The sequence below is a fragment of the Alligator sinensis genome, unplaced genomic scaffold (genome assembly GCF_000455745.1).
Source record: "Alligator sinensis unplaced genomic scaffold, ASM45574v1 scaffold510_1, whole genome shotgun sequence".
NCBI lineage: Eukaryota > Metazoa > Chordata > Crocodylia > Alligatoridae > Alligator > Alligator sinensis.
The window spans coordinates 1,317,328-1,332,213 of record NW_005842052.1 but is presented as its reverse complement, the minus strand read 5'-3'; positions in this window follow the sequence as shown (position 1 = coordinate 1,332,213).

The window sequence follows — 14,886 nt, the reverse complement described above, 5'->3', positions numbered from 1 at the left end:
TGACCCCCAGGAGGGAGTGGGTGGCCCCCATCCACAACTGATGCTGGCACCCACCTGGTGCTGCTTTTGGTGTGCGGGGAGGGAGCTAGTGTAAGCTGCAGACATGGCTGGGATGTTGTGGGGTGTGCTGTAGCCATGGGACAGTTTGGGTGGGGAGGAAGGAGGGAGACAAAGAGAGAACTGCTTTCCCACGATGAGCGGCAGTGGCAGCCAAGCAGAAGCTGATGCTGGACACTGAGAAAAATTGGGACCTGGTGGCAAAATTGGGACCAGTGCAGGCTCCGGACAGCCATGGCAAGAAGGGCCCCAGTAGTATCTAGGGGAAAGCAGCTTTTGCCCGCTTTTTCCCAGCTGCAGCTTCTGCCTCCATGCCTGGGCTGCCAATGCTGAAGCTGGGCGGCAGCTCCAGCCCTTCCTCGGGGCAGAAGAGTGGCTCGGAGGCAGCGCTGATGGTGGGGGGACCCTGGCTGACCTGCCCCTGCTGAAGCTGCCACCTGCCCATGCCAGCTCCCTGCCCACCTGCACCCCTATCCCACATAGGGAAGTTTGCTGAGTTGTTGCATGGGGGGAGAGAGTGCTGACCTGGCCCGCAACAGCTCCCCAAAACTCTCTATGTGGCCAGTAGGCCCAAATAATTGCCCACCCCTGTTAGAGACTCATTAGGATGCACAAGACATGTAATGAAGGCCGGGCTGTAGAGGATGTGCAGTGGGCAGAATGGCATCATTTCTTGGATCTCACCCATAACCCAACTTGTGTTCCTCAGAAAGGAAAAAACCCCATCATTACCTGGAAGTATTTTGATGTGTCTGATGAGGGACTTTTTCTTTTTTCAAAAGAATTGTTCACAAATGATGCTTACTATTACCACCTTTTTTCCGCCAGTCAGTCAATCCTCAGACCACACCAACTATTGGGGCATCTTTGATGTAGCGATACCTTTCCTCCATTCTTCCCAGGCTTTTGCAATCCTTGTACAATAAGTCAATTTTAAACCCATCCAGTCCTTCATGTTGGTGGTCCAGCTTGTTCTAGGTCTTCTACTTCTTCTTCGTCCGTCCACAGCACCGTACAGGATGGTGTTGGCAAGGGTACCGGGCTTTCTTGTTACATGTCCAAACCACTTCATCTTTCTTCTTCTTATGATTTTAAGTAAGAGTTCATATTTGCTGAGTTCTTGTCTGATTTGATCTCTCACGGGTTCATTTGTTTTATGTGCAGTGTAGGTTATGCATTGAAGTCTTCTGAAGCATTGCCTTTCAGAGGTTTCAACTTGCTTTTCCAGTGCCCTAGTGAGTGTCCAGGTCTCGCAGCCATACAGCCACCTGGTTTATTGCCATTAAAATCAAGGGGACAGGGAAATATTTGACTATATTTTTTCAGTAGTTGATCTTTGAAGCAGATTTAGAAACCCTCCATTTTAGACTTTAATGATTGAACTTCGTCTCTAGCCTCAAAGTGAATTTCAACGCATGTTTAACTATAAATGTTGCTACTATCACCTCAATAACAAGCAGGATGATTATAGGCAATGAATGTGACTTCTTACCATTGCTCTTGGAAGCAGCTGTTCAAAGTTGCATTTCCGTTTTCCATCCCATCCTCTCCCCCGCGCCCCATGCGCTCTGAAGCAAAGCAAAAAAAAAAAGTAAATATCTTTGTGCTCTTTACAAAGATTAAAGCTTGTGGGAGCAGCACAGAAGCTGCATTAAAGAAACAGCAAATAAAACAGTCAATTTATTATAGGTGATCCCAAGCTAAACATATGAAAACCTGTAGCCTGCTTTGTTAGGGTCTATCAATTCAAGACAACTACCTCCAGAAAAGGGAGTTTATTGTAGCTTTTTCTCATAAAAGAGGGAAAAATACAGTATAAAGGGCTGCAGACAAATAAATCGCCAAATAATGTTTTATCCAGCAGCTGTCTATAGGGAGCTGTAAAGCTAATATGTATTAAGAGGGCCATCAAAAGGGGATTATAAAGAAAATGGTGCAGACATCAAAGACCCTGACTTGTCCAGGGACCCAGGCACTTTCACATAACAATAACCTCAAAACTGTCATCCTTTGGGGCTATGATTTATAGCCACGGTAGAACTCCAGTCTCCTGGATTTCAAGATGGGATTAAAACAAAAATTGCAATTATTCTTCCACAGATCCTAAATTTGTACCTGGACTGCTCTGGCTCTCAACTTCTCTGCCAAGTATGCATGCCCCGTATGGGAGAGATTTGTGCCTTGACCCCATTTTGAACGATAGCTGCCGATGCAGCAGCACAAGATGTCTGGAGCCTGCCAACCTAAACAGCGTGTGCCTGCTGGCCGGCATCACCCCTCCTAACATCAGAAGAGCAGTGGCCAGCAGGATAGAGTAATTGAGATGATCTGAAGATGTGAGACAACCGCTGTACAACCATCCCACAGCGCACAAATGTCTGACATCATGCAGGAGCTTCCACACCAGTAGCCAACCTCTCAATGCCACGGCCAAGGAGACACAACTACAGATATGAAACAAGAGGCCAAAAAATATAACTGACAGCAATAAAAAATGGGCTTTCCAGCTGCCGAGTCCTTGCCACCAGGGGCTGACGAGCCACGTCAAAAGTGGTGATATCTCAACCGCCTACATACCAGAGTGAGACGCTCCAAGGAATTGATGAACTACCTTTGGTTCAACCACCTGTGACTGCGGCGCACAGCCTTAGACTGTACATCTTGCAACGCCTGCTATTCGAAGACCCGCGTGCAATGAAAGATTTCACAAAGTACAATAAATGAGCACAAATATGCATAACAAAATGATCAAATGTGGTGTAGAGAGAGGAAAGGACATGGTTTATTAAAACATACAGCTTAGTCTAAGCTGGGCTAGGAGTCAGGAGATCTTGGGTTTCAACCTGATTTTCCCACTTTTCTGTCCTTCTGTGTCTCCTCGCTGTTCTCTGGCTGGTCCCTTTTCCACCTTCTAATTTTTGTCTATTTAGATCATGAAGTTCAGAGGACATGACTTCTCTCATTACCTATTTGTATACTTCCTAGCCAAAGATTTCAGCTGTGCTTTCTGTGTTGTTGCTGTAACATCAGAAGAAGAAGAAGAAAAAGAAGAGGAGGAGGAGGAGAATAACAACAACACAAGTGTCTGGATTGACACTGTTGTGAAATAAAGCAGAATTTCCATTTTAAATGAACCACAATCTATATGAGACCTTGTAAATCTCAAGACTTTTACAAGAAGGAACACAGAAAAGACAGTTCTGGATGAAGGAAGCAATACCTTTATGTTTCTATCACAGTTATTATAGAGCTTTAACAATCAAAGGGAAAGAAAGGGATCAATGTTCCTACTTTTATCACCATGTCCATCCCATTCAGCATTATCTGGTGATAATATAGCGGAAGGAACTGTGTCTAGTAAATCATTTCTGGTTGGGTATCCCATAGTTTCTGAATTCACCACTGCAGGTAACCTGGTCTCATGAACCCATGGTGTGTCATTTGAGCTGTACTTGAGATTACCACTTGAGGTTTCATGACATGGTAAAGAAACAAACCACAACCAGATCATCTTTCTGAACATCTGTGCTTTGAAAGCTGATGTCAACAGGCCATGCGTTTGAAAAATCTCTTCTGACACCCTCTTTTAATATATAGAAGCAGCACTATTTGCAACTCACTGTATTAAAACCTTGGGAAGAAGTATTTTTCACATACCAAGCTGGCTAGAGTTGGATATAAGGAGCTAGTAGATATGCTGGATGATAGTCATTTTCTTGTCATGCTCAGGAAGTTTGGGATCCTGATACCCCCTAACTTATGTTAACGTTATTGAAAAATATGTTCATTGACAGCAGCGATCCCGAATCACCATTTGGTTGCATTCATTTTACAACGGTGCAAGTCCATCTGTCATGAAACTTGTGTAAAAGGGTGGAGAGTCCTATACACTGAACTAAGCCAGCGAAGGAAGGATCCGTCCCTCTGAGTAATGGATCCTCTTCTAGTGTGACTTGGTATGGATCCATAGTCTTCAATGGATATGCATGGATTTACAGAGCCTCGGGACCCAGCCCCCAGCTTTCGTGCCCAACTCTAGGAAGGCACATTTCATTGCAAGCTCTTGTTATTTCTGTGAGCAGTTGGAGAAAAGGAGGAATGCCAAGAAAACATACTGTGGTTGTTCTCAAGCAAACGGAAAAGGTCTGTGACATTTCCTTCTCCATGTACCGAGGGAAATCCAGCGACAGCTAATCTGTTTGCATAGGCACTCGTGGGAGAGGCTGTGAAGCCATGTGGAACTCCTCAGATGATGATAATATTAATAGTCTTCCCAAGAACAGCCAGCATAAGAGAAAAGGAGCATGGTAAAGAGCTTAGATCAGAAATGAGGAGGGCAAATGCACTCTTCACTTGAGCTCAAAGCATGGGGGCTGTGTGAGCATTGTATTCAGAGTACATTTGGTGCCAAGAAGGGAGGGCTTGATAAGCATGTCTGTGCTTCCATTGAGGCTCTTCTATTGCCCCAGGGTAGGTTAGCCCCATCCATTCAGTGACATGATTATAATCTGTCCCGTGCAGCTTGCTCTTTTTCTTTTTTTTTTTTTTTTTTTTGTCATACTCTCTTCAAGGGGGAGAATACATTCACAGAGAATGGATATAGGCAGGCACAGTTCTTTGGGTAGATGTGATATCTTTTATTAGACCAAGTGAGTAATTGGAAAAAAGTTCTTAGCAAACTTTTGGGTGCAAAGTCTCAGAACAGCAGAGACTTCCTATACCTGAAGAAGGGTGATTGCACCCAAAAGTGTGCTAACAACTTTTTTTTCCAACTACTATTCAGTTGGTCTAATACAAGATACCACATCTACTCAAAGAAGCTTGCCTTCTTATGTCCTTAGACCAACACGGCTACAACCCAAAACCCATGGGATGGATATGCACATGTTGGGGCAGCAGACACAGAACTGGGGCAGGACCACAATGCTTCTTTAAGGAACCAGCTGGATCTTTTGGATGATGCAGACCTAGATGTATTCAACAAGTCTCCTGTCCTGCCTCATGCTACATAAGCAGGAGAAGCCAAGGGAATGGGAGGAAGAGAAACTGAAGCTGAAGACCCGTGGGCAGGTCTGAGCTGCAGGCTGTATTGATACCAGAACTCTAGGCTGACGTGGGCACTAGAGACGTTTTTCTGTCTGTAGGTTTCCTTGCTTAGCTTTGGCCTCTGAGTTTATGAACTTCATTATTCTGCTTTCTCTCTAACCATCTGCTTGAGAGAAAGAGGAAGAGTCTGCCTGCCTTCTAGTTCACCAAAAAGGCTAGGAGTTCAGAGACCATCTTAAAAGTAGTTTTATTTTGGTTTGTGATGTGTCAGCCTCCTTCCTCCCTGAACAAAGACCTGGCTTGGGAGTGGAATGTCTGCCTTTAAGCCATCTTCTGGGGGTGTTGTTGGTAGCCATGTTGGTCTAAGGACATAGGCAGGCAAGGTTGTTTGGGTAAATGTGATATCTTTTATTAGACCAATTAAATAGTTGGAAAATTTGTTATTTACAAACACCCTTCTTCAGTTGTAGGGATTATCTGCTGGTGTTTGTGTGCTCTCCTGGGTGGAGTAGAAAGTTAAGCCAATATACAAAACGCAGGTCTGTAAAAATGCAAATGCATGGCAGGGAAGATCATTGGGAATAGGAGTAAATAGGTATGAGACAGGGGGGGGAAGTGGGGAGTGTTGACCTCGTGATAAAATGTAGCTGGTAAAATGCAGACAAGTTACCTGGGGTTATCGGATGGCAGGCAGGTTATAATGTGCCATGAATCCAATGTCTATATTCAAGCCATGTTTTTTTGTATCCAGCAGATTTATGAAGTGAAGTTCGTAGGTTCATCTATGAAAGGTATTTTGTAAATTCCCTTTGAGGAACAGAACTGAGAGATTGGAGAGAGAGTGGTTGCCTTGTGAGATGTATGCCTCCACGTGAGCCTGATTGCCATGTGCCAAGCCCTGTACCCTACCCATAAGACATCTCTCTCACTTCTAAGCATGCAAACCATCAGCGGGTATTGCTGCTAAATGCCTATGGCATCTATTCCTGAGTAAATATTAAGGGCATGTGAAATGGGCCGTATTCGATTTGGATTCAGCCTAAATCAGGGACAGTGATTCAATTTGTTGATTCTGATTGCTGTCCCTGATTTGATTCAGCCGAATTGGAATCCGAAGATTCGATGCTGATTTGGAGAATCAGTGATTCAGCCTTAGACACAACTGTAAATGTTTTTTTTTTTCTACATAATTCGAGGTACCAGGCATGGCTCATGAATGTTGCAATGCTGGGGTGGATGGAGAGTCCCACAGGACCATGGGGCCCCCCTCCGTGTGCGCTCGATGGCGAACCTGGAAGTGGACTGGAAGTATTTCCAGTCCATTTCTGAGTCTGCCACTGTGTGTGCAGGGGGCCTCCCCCTGTGCCCCCACCACCTTGGCAATTGACCACAGGGGGACCCTGGGTGCCCCCCCAGACCTATGGGGCACAAGTCTCTAAGCCAAGGAGGCAGGGGGTGAGAGGGTCCAACGCACTCCCCAGCAGACCCCAAAGTGGACTGGAAGTGCTTCTGGTCCGCTTCTGGGGCTGCTGCCGAGCATGCTGGGGACCCCCCCACCCCACCCCACACTCCTGTGGGACGCTCCATCCACCCCAGCATCTCAGCATTCACAAGCTGCCTGCTACGTTGAGGTCCGTAGAAAAAACAATTCAAGTTGTGTGTATGTCCAAATCACCAAATATTTCTGAATTGATTTGGAAGTTTCTGATTCAATTTGGAGAGATTAAAGGGTCTCCTGATTCAATTTGGATTCAGCCACTGAATTGGGCCAAATCACCGCTGAATCAGATCAGGGACCAGAGCTTTACATAGCCCTACCAAACACTATCTTTTGAATTCAATCGACCACATAAGGTTTCCTGCTGGCACAGCAGACATTGCATCAGAGTCGAACAGCCTGACAAGCTGACCAGCTGAAGGGTGAACGCATCCATTCACAGGAGTTGCCCACTCTCTACATCACTGCCCACTTTTTATAAGAGCAACCTTCTCATCTGCTCCTGCACGCTGCAAACGCAGAATAAAACAACTCCTTCCAGCTGCAGCACTCAGCTGACTGAGCTGTTTTCCTTTCCAGTCTCTGAAAAGGCTTCTGTTGCCTGGGTAATTTGGTATCAATGCTGTGTACAAAGCCCATTGATTTAAGGGGAGGTTGGCACCTTCAGCAGATGTCCCTGATGTGCAATGGCAGCAGGTACCTAGATTTCAAAGATAAAGGAACAAAATGGGGAGATAGGAATATGCGCAGAAAATGTGGCTGGTCCTCTGTGGAATTAGGGCCCCATCCAAAGATCAATGGTGTAAAAGGAAATTCTTCCACAGACTGTAGCATGCTTTGAATCAGGCCCTTGCCCAGCCTTTCCCAGCATCTGCATGCAACCCTGTACTGAAGGCGCTGTAGTAAATAAAGCCATGGGCTGAACAGAGAGACATCAGGCTATGGAAAGCCTACTGGGCAGAGAATTACAGACAGGCAAGGGTCCCTTTGCACATAGGTGATATGCACCAAAAAGAAAAAATAAATGCTGGAACTAGTAATAGAGGAGTGTGGCAGTGCCAACAGCACGTGGCATAGATGTCCTCATACTCCAGCTATTTGGAAAGTTGTTCTGGGGCCCAGTGCTTCTATTTTATACCCCCTACAGGGTCCAAAAATGGAAGACCTACTTAATTTCACAAAAACCCTAAGACTCAGAAAAGTTTCTCCTTCTCCCCCCATTATAAAGCATCCAAAATTGAAGTCTCTGTTTTCTTTGTCTTTCTCTCTCCCGTATACCCCCTGCCCCACCTCTGTTTTTTATGCACAGTGTTTTGATCAAGGAACAATTAAGGGAAAGAAAGGAAAGGGACACTTTTCTTCAAAAAGGAAAAAAAAAATGACAGCACTGACTTTTTTAAGCTTCATGTTTGACAGAGGACTTGTTTTCACTTCCAAACAGACAAACACACTGTTGAAAATGTTGACCGGGTCTGCAATAAATCTCTCAGCAGTAAAATGCTATCTCGTGTTCCTTGGTGACCACATCTCCACAGTCTAATATATCTGCCCTTATCAGCTGAACAATGCTCAGCTTTGGTGAATCTTGCTTTGATTGCATGCCGTAAGGTGTTTGACCCCATATCCACAATGTTTGGTAAGAGGGCTTATTTTAATCTTCCCCGTTCTCTGCAAGGAAACCAGTTTGTATCACAGCTGAAACATCTGGAGGTCCCTCTCCCCCATGCTTTGCTTTTCCAGTAGCCTTTGAAACCCACTTTGCTCTCCAGATTTCATAAGGCAACATTAAAAGTCTCAAAGTGGAGATTCTGTGCGTTTGTGTGAGTTTGTGTAAGCATGTGTGTGTAACTCTCCTGGTTTCTGATATATGAGAGAACAGGGTAAGCTTATCTGATTGCATCTGCTGTTTTGATCTAGTGGAGACTATTAACTCAAAGGTAAAGCTTTCATTTTGAAAGCCAGTGACCCTGGTTTTAGTCCCAGCAGTCTCTCCATAATTTATTTAGTGCTTGGCGGTACACAGTACTTTGATCCTGCAGGGAGATGCGACACAGTTTCTGGATACAATTTGAACTGGCCTTTATGTGGCCCAGAAAATGCTGCATCAAAAGCAGATATTTGACACATGCGACCTGACTTTTTTAGCTATATTTTAAAAACGGATTCAGTTGCTGTACAGAATTTCACTTCCCATCAGGTCACACATTTGAGGTTGAGTCGTTTCATAGCAAAAAAAAAAAAAAAATTACCATAATTGCAGAGATATCACAGGAACGACAAAAGGCTAGCATCAAACAGGGAAAAACTTCTCCTGCCTTCAATGCATCAGGGTAATGATCGGCTAGATTTATCACTCTACCTCTGCCCTGGGAAAGGAGCAACGGTATCCCAGGAGCAGACTCAGTCATAATGATCAACTTGCTATAGAAGACCACCTCCCATTGGCAGTGAGCGAGGGAAAGTCCCGTTTTCTTTTTCCCCCATCTATTTCCACAAATGAACAGCATCAGTTAAGTACTTCCCCATTTCTATTCTCAGCTGGGGTCACAACCTGAATGGGGACCAATATGCAAGGAGACTTTCCCCTTAGTCCCATGCACCCCCAAATTAAGACGTGGACAAACCAGCCCTATGTGCAGATTCCTTTCCAAAGCCCGTGGGATGAAACCGGGAGCTGTTGAAAGACATTTATAAAGACGTAGAAAATCAATCTCAAGAAGTCGAGGTACTTGTTCACGTGTCACGGCATGTTTAAACCAAACACATTCTTCTTATCAAAGAGAGAGGCAGCATGGAAAAGAAATCATTCCCGCGCCCCCCTCCCCTACATGTGAGTGGCAGCCTTATTAATCCATTTAATTAATTCTGCAACTATTAAAGAAATGGCAAGGAGCTCTGCATTTAGTTAATATGACTAACAACCACGCATCTGTCGCTCAGAAAGCTGTGTACTCAGCGTTGTTGTGATGATGGCATTAAATATTTACTATTTATTATGATTGTTACCACTGCTATTCATTGGATTGCAGCAGCCAGGGGCATGTTGGGTAGCTCACTGAAAAGCTTGTTCGGACATTTTTGTTTCTTCTAACTCAGGTGTCTAAAAGTTGTCGAAACTTGTATAGAAACAGAGCAAAGCACTTAGATATGCTTAAAATCTCATTGACGTCCTATTAAGCGTGTGCTTAAGCTCTTTGCTGATTAAGGAGCAAATCAAACAGAGTCTTCCCGAAGGAGGAGATTGAGTGGAGCTGGCCTAAGTTGCGAAGGGGCTGAGCTACTGCATTTCTCCTGGATGATGCTGAAAATCAGTAACTGGAAGCACAACTTGATGCAAAGAAATGTCTCTATTATTTTTCAGAGCCGTGTCCAATGGAAAGTATATTCACTTTCTTGTGTGTCCTCTGCTGGTGTCTTCCTGGTGGGATAAAACACCTTTTCTCTCTGCCTCAGGAACACAGTGTACGTGCCGCGCATAAGCAGCGCCCACACACACCATTTATTATAGCCAGTGCCCATCTTGTCGACCTATGATTCCTTCAGAGTCTTTAAATCTCTGGGACCTAACAATTTTGTAGGTGAAATGTAGTGAATATCAAGACAGACTGCACGTAATAGTGCCTGCGATATGTTTTTTTACGTGCACACCCACCATTTCTTTCCATCCCAAAACACATTTGTTAACGTCCAAATATAATTTATGAGCAGTTTCATAAACTTAATAACGTACCTTATTATATTCCATCCATCAGCTATTTCTCTATTATTTCCAAGAAGCCCAATGAACCTAGGGTAATTATAACAGTGCCCGTCTGCGGTCAGGAAGGAATTTTCTCTCCTAGCACAAAATGGTGCGGCCAGTTCTATCCGTATCTAGCGTTTTACTTCTCACGCTTACCACATTAGGTGCAAAATCTGAATAGACTAGGCAGAGCGATGTGGACATTTCTTTGAGCAGTTACTACTGGGAAAAAATTTGCATGTTATTAGGGGTGAAGGGTGAGAGAGATTTCAAGAGGAAGGGAAAACCAAGGATTATCGATATTCCTACTCTTCATTTTTCCCGTCACAAGTGTATTTGTCTGCTCTAGGCAGACAAGGTTCTTTGGGTGAATCTGATATCTTTTATTAGACCAACTTAAATAGTTGGAAAACAATTTATAAGCAAGCTTTCGGGTTCAAAAACCCTTCGTCAGGCTAAAGAAGTTTTTTTAGCAGTTGGGGTGTGCTCTTCCTGGATGGAAAGAAAAGTAAAGCAGCCAGGGGCTGGGCTGGGCTGCAGACAAGACAGGCAGTCAGGGAAGATGTAGATTGAGGAGTCACTGGGTGAGAGATAGGCTGGGTGCGGGGGGAGAGAAGTGGGCTGAATAGTGGAGAAGTACCTGGGCAGTCAGATGTCAGGCAGGTTATAATCCAGGAAGAGCACACACCAACTGCTGAAACTTCCTCAGACTGACGAAGGGTTTTTGAACCCAAAAGCTTGCTTAAAAATTGTTTTCCAGCTATTTAAGTTGGTCTAAGATATCAGATTCACCCAAAGAACCTTGTCTGCCTCTGTCCTTAGACCAACACGGCTACAACTTACACCTTTCTTTGCTCTAGACATATTGCCCAGCTTCTGTTAGCACGTTAAATTAAATACAATTGTGTTCTCCAAGCATTTCCATCTCCAATTTTGATAAATATAATACTCCCAGCCCCTATTTCCAGAGACCTCCCTGGATTGCTTTTAATTGAGATCATTTGTTAGGAGATGGTATCAGAGCTCAAGACCAACGGCCATGTTACTTTTCATAATGCTTCTGCCAGCAAACAATCAGCTAGGCGAGTCTTCAGAAACTTGGGAACTTCTTTAAGCGAGCAGTATAACTCACAACTAAATAGAGAAGGTTATAACATCTTAAAATAATTTATGGGATTGTCAGGCCTGAAGAAGAAAAGACTTCTCCTGGGAAGCAGTTTTAGCAGGAACTTTGGAAATTGTAGGTTTGATAAATAGCACCACAACTAACAACGCTGAAAGGGCACGCGACAAGGGAGCATTATGGAAGGGTCTGTACAAAACTTGTGGAGCAAGAGGCAAGCATCAAGCAGAAGGTCAATAGCTGGTGTGCCAATAAGAGCAAACCGGAGTCTGGCACCTACATTTCTTTCAGAATTTGTGCTTCAAATCTCTCTGCACCTCCAATCCCCATATTTAAGATAGGATGGCTCCAAAAGACTTCAGCAGGTTCCATCCTTCCTTCCCTCCCTTGCTTGCTTTCCTTCTTGCCTTAGGAGAATATTTAAGTTGGAAAAAATCATTGTGCCGATTCAAAATCCTCTCTATTTTAATAGATCTTGGATTGGATCAACTGAACTATTTAAGAAAGGTCTTGTTGAAAAGGTTTGAAACTTGAACTTGGATCCTTTTTCAGAACCCCCCCCCCAAAATAAACGGTTGTTTTGAGATGAAACCAAACCTTTCTTTTACAAAACATCAAAAGGATTCAAACGGCTCCAAAGTTCTCTCTCTCTCGCTTTCTTGCTGAACGTTCATTGAAAAACTCCCATCAAAAGTTGTGATTTCCCTAAATTTATCATGTCTTAGGAAAAACTTATTGGCAACCTGACCAGCCATTTTACAGCATGGTTAAGAAACTGTGGGCTCATCTACACATGCACTGACATCGCATTAAATTTATTGCACAGTAAGTTATTGTGCAGTAAGTGGAAACAGGCCAGCGTCTACACATGCAAGCATTAAAGTGCATTAACGCTGTGTGTGGTCTAACTTTAGTCCCATGTCAGTCTACACACACACACACACACACACACACACACACACACACAGTGTTACTGCGCAGTAAGGTGTCTACATGTGCGTTACTGCACAGTAACTAACTGAGCTTAAATTTGATACCTGCCGATGCAGGTATTAAATTTCTGCTCAAGTCAGTATAAGTCACCATAGTAACTGTGCAGTATGGGCATACACATGTAGAAACATGCCCATACTGCACAATAATTTATGTTACTGCGCAGTAAATGTGCATATGTAGACATGCCCTGTGAGGTACTAAGGTATTATGGTAATGGAGGATATATAGATACCTAAGGTGGATATCAATCATGGTCTTGTTCTATCCCAGAGAATAGCATCAAAAGTCTGGACCCCTCTATGAAACAGATTCTCCTCCAAAACGCTACCTTCAGCTGGTCCAGCAAAAATTGTTGGGATAAACTTTTCTTCCAGTAGAAGCACCCATGTACACACTGACCTAATTCCCCTCTCCCTTACCCCAGCATAAATCACCAGGCTCATCCCTGATTAACACCGCACATGTGAGATCGCTATCAAGCCCGTTGTAATTAAGTGCAATGTAAAAATCATACTGACATTTTTGTCTGTCCGCCAGGGGACATGCCCCAAGCTCAGCATCACGTCCATCTGTCTCACTGGTACAAAGCCACCCTCTCTTGTCTCTTGGCTTCCTCTTGGCCGAGGCGCTGCTCCTTTCCCAGAACAGGAAGGGATAATACACCACGGTGGCAGGAGCTCTCAAAAAGACCTGAGCAATGAGCAGCCACAATAGCGGCCCAAGAAATGGGGCTGCTGAAAAGCTGTGCAAATGTTCCCCTGGTTAGAGACTGCTAAGAAATCCTTGATGCAACTTTTTCTTTAAATTGTCTTGCTGGGATCCTATCATTTGCTGGGATCCTATGATCCCAACTGACTTCTTGCCCCTCAGGCAGGGGGCTGGACTCGATGATCTTCCGAGGTCCCTTCCAGTCTGAATGTCTATGAATCTAGGAATCTATAAATCATAAAATCCAAAGGTGGGGATTAAAAAAACAAAACAAAAAAGCAAAAGCAAAAAAAACCCCTTATTTAGAAGAGGGTTTAACTAAGGAGAGCCTTTCAAAGGGACTGAGATGGCTGCCTGTTCCAGAAGGTGCTCTTTCATTAAGTTGTTACCTTCCCCAATGGTTTTCTTTCACTGACTTGCTCTTTCAGCAGTCGAAAACTCAGCAATATTTAAAGCGTGTGCTGTCTGAACCGCATACTGCTACCCATGCACAAAGGAGCAGCTACTTTCAAAAGACAGAAAAGGGGCTCCTTTCTGCTCCATTGTTGCTCTCAAATTACGGCACTGTGGGCTTTATTTATACCTGAAATTGCATTCTTTTAAAGTGCTGCTCCAAGGCTGGAAAGAGGGGCAGTCCTGGGATTTGTATGTCATGACCACAAAGCAATTGGTCTTTGAAGCTGTTGAGGGCTTCCACTAGAGTTCGACTTTGAGCCTCCTTTTATTGTCTGGTGCCCTTTGGTGCTTCTTCAGGGACAGGGCGACTTCAGCCGGGAGTCATATTCAGGACTGTTGCTGGTACGATTCTTTGCCGGCTGGATAATCGCCTCTTAAAAAAAAAACAGCAGGCAGGTTGATTTATTGAGCGGTGCATTTTGTGATTGTCGAGTGCCATCCTCAAAATGGCTCTGAAGCCCCACACTGCGCACTGCCAGGGCCTCACAGCTCCTCCATTTAATTAAGAAGCCTTACTCCTCTTGTGCTGCAGGATGAGGAATGAACTGAACTGGGTACTTTAAAAACTTAATGGTCAGTACACGATCCACAGAGGCTGTCGAACTCCAAGCCCACGCCTTTAATGAGTTCATCTGGACATCCTTTCCGGCAGCTCCGTTGCAAAAACAGACTGCAATGGAAACAACCAAGCTGCTGGAGGCTCGAGGTATGCACAGGAGTCAGGATGGATCCAATTTGTGGTAGGTTGTCATCGTCTTCCAAAAAGATGCCACTTAAATGGTCCATGGAGAGGGGGAGAGAAAGCGAGGAATAGAGTCTTTTGGACTTATTGCTAGAAATGTGGCCATGTCTACACGGCATACTTGTTACTGCGCGGTCCTTTAGCACTTGAATACGACAGTAGTACTTGCACATGCAGTCAGCATCACCAAACAGCCATTTGGGGATGCTACTGTCACCGTAGCTCATTACTCCTGCGCAGTAACATCGTGTCATGCTTCATGTTGTGTGACATGACTGTGCAGTTAGCATCTCATGTAGATAAGGCCAATGAGTATAAATCAGCCCAGGTCCATTAACATGAAGTCACAGTTTGGACAGTAGCCCATGGGATTCAGCTCTGTGGGCTTTCAGCCCTAGCGGGATCCTCTGGAAATTATTACAGTAGGAATTTGGTAATAATTAAACTGAAGACTAGAGACATTCATATGCCAAAAAGCAAGGGGAGGGAGGGGGAGTGCTGTGTAGGGAAGGAAAAAA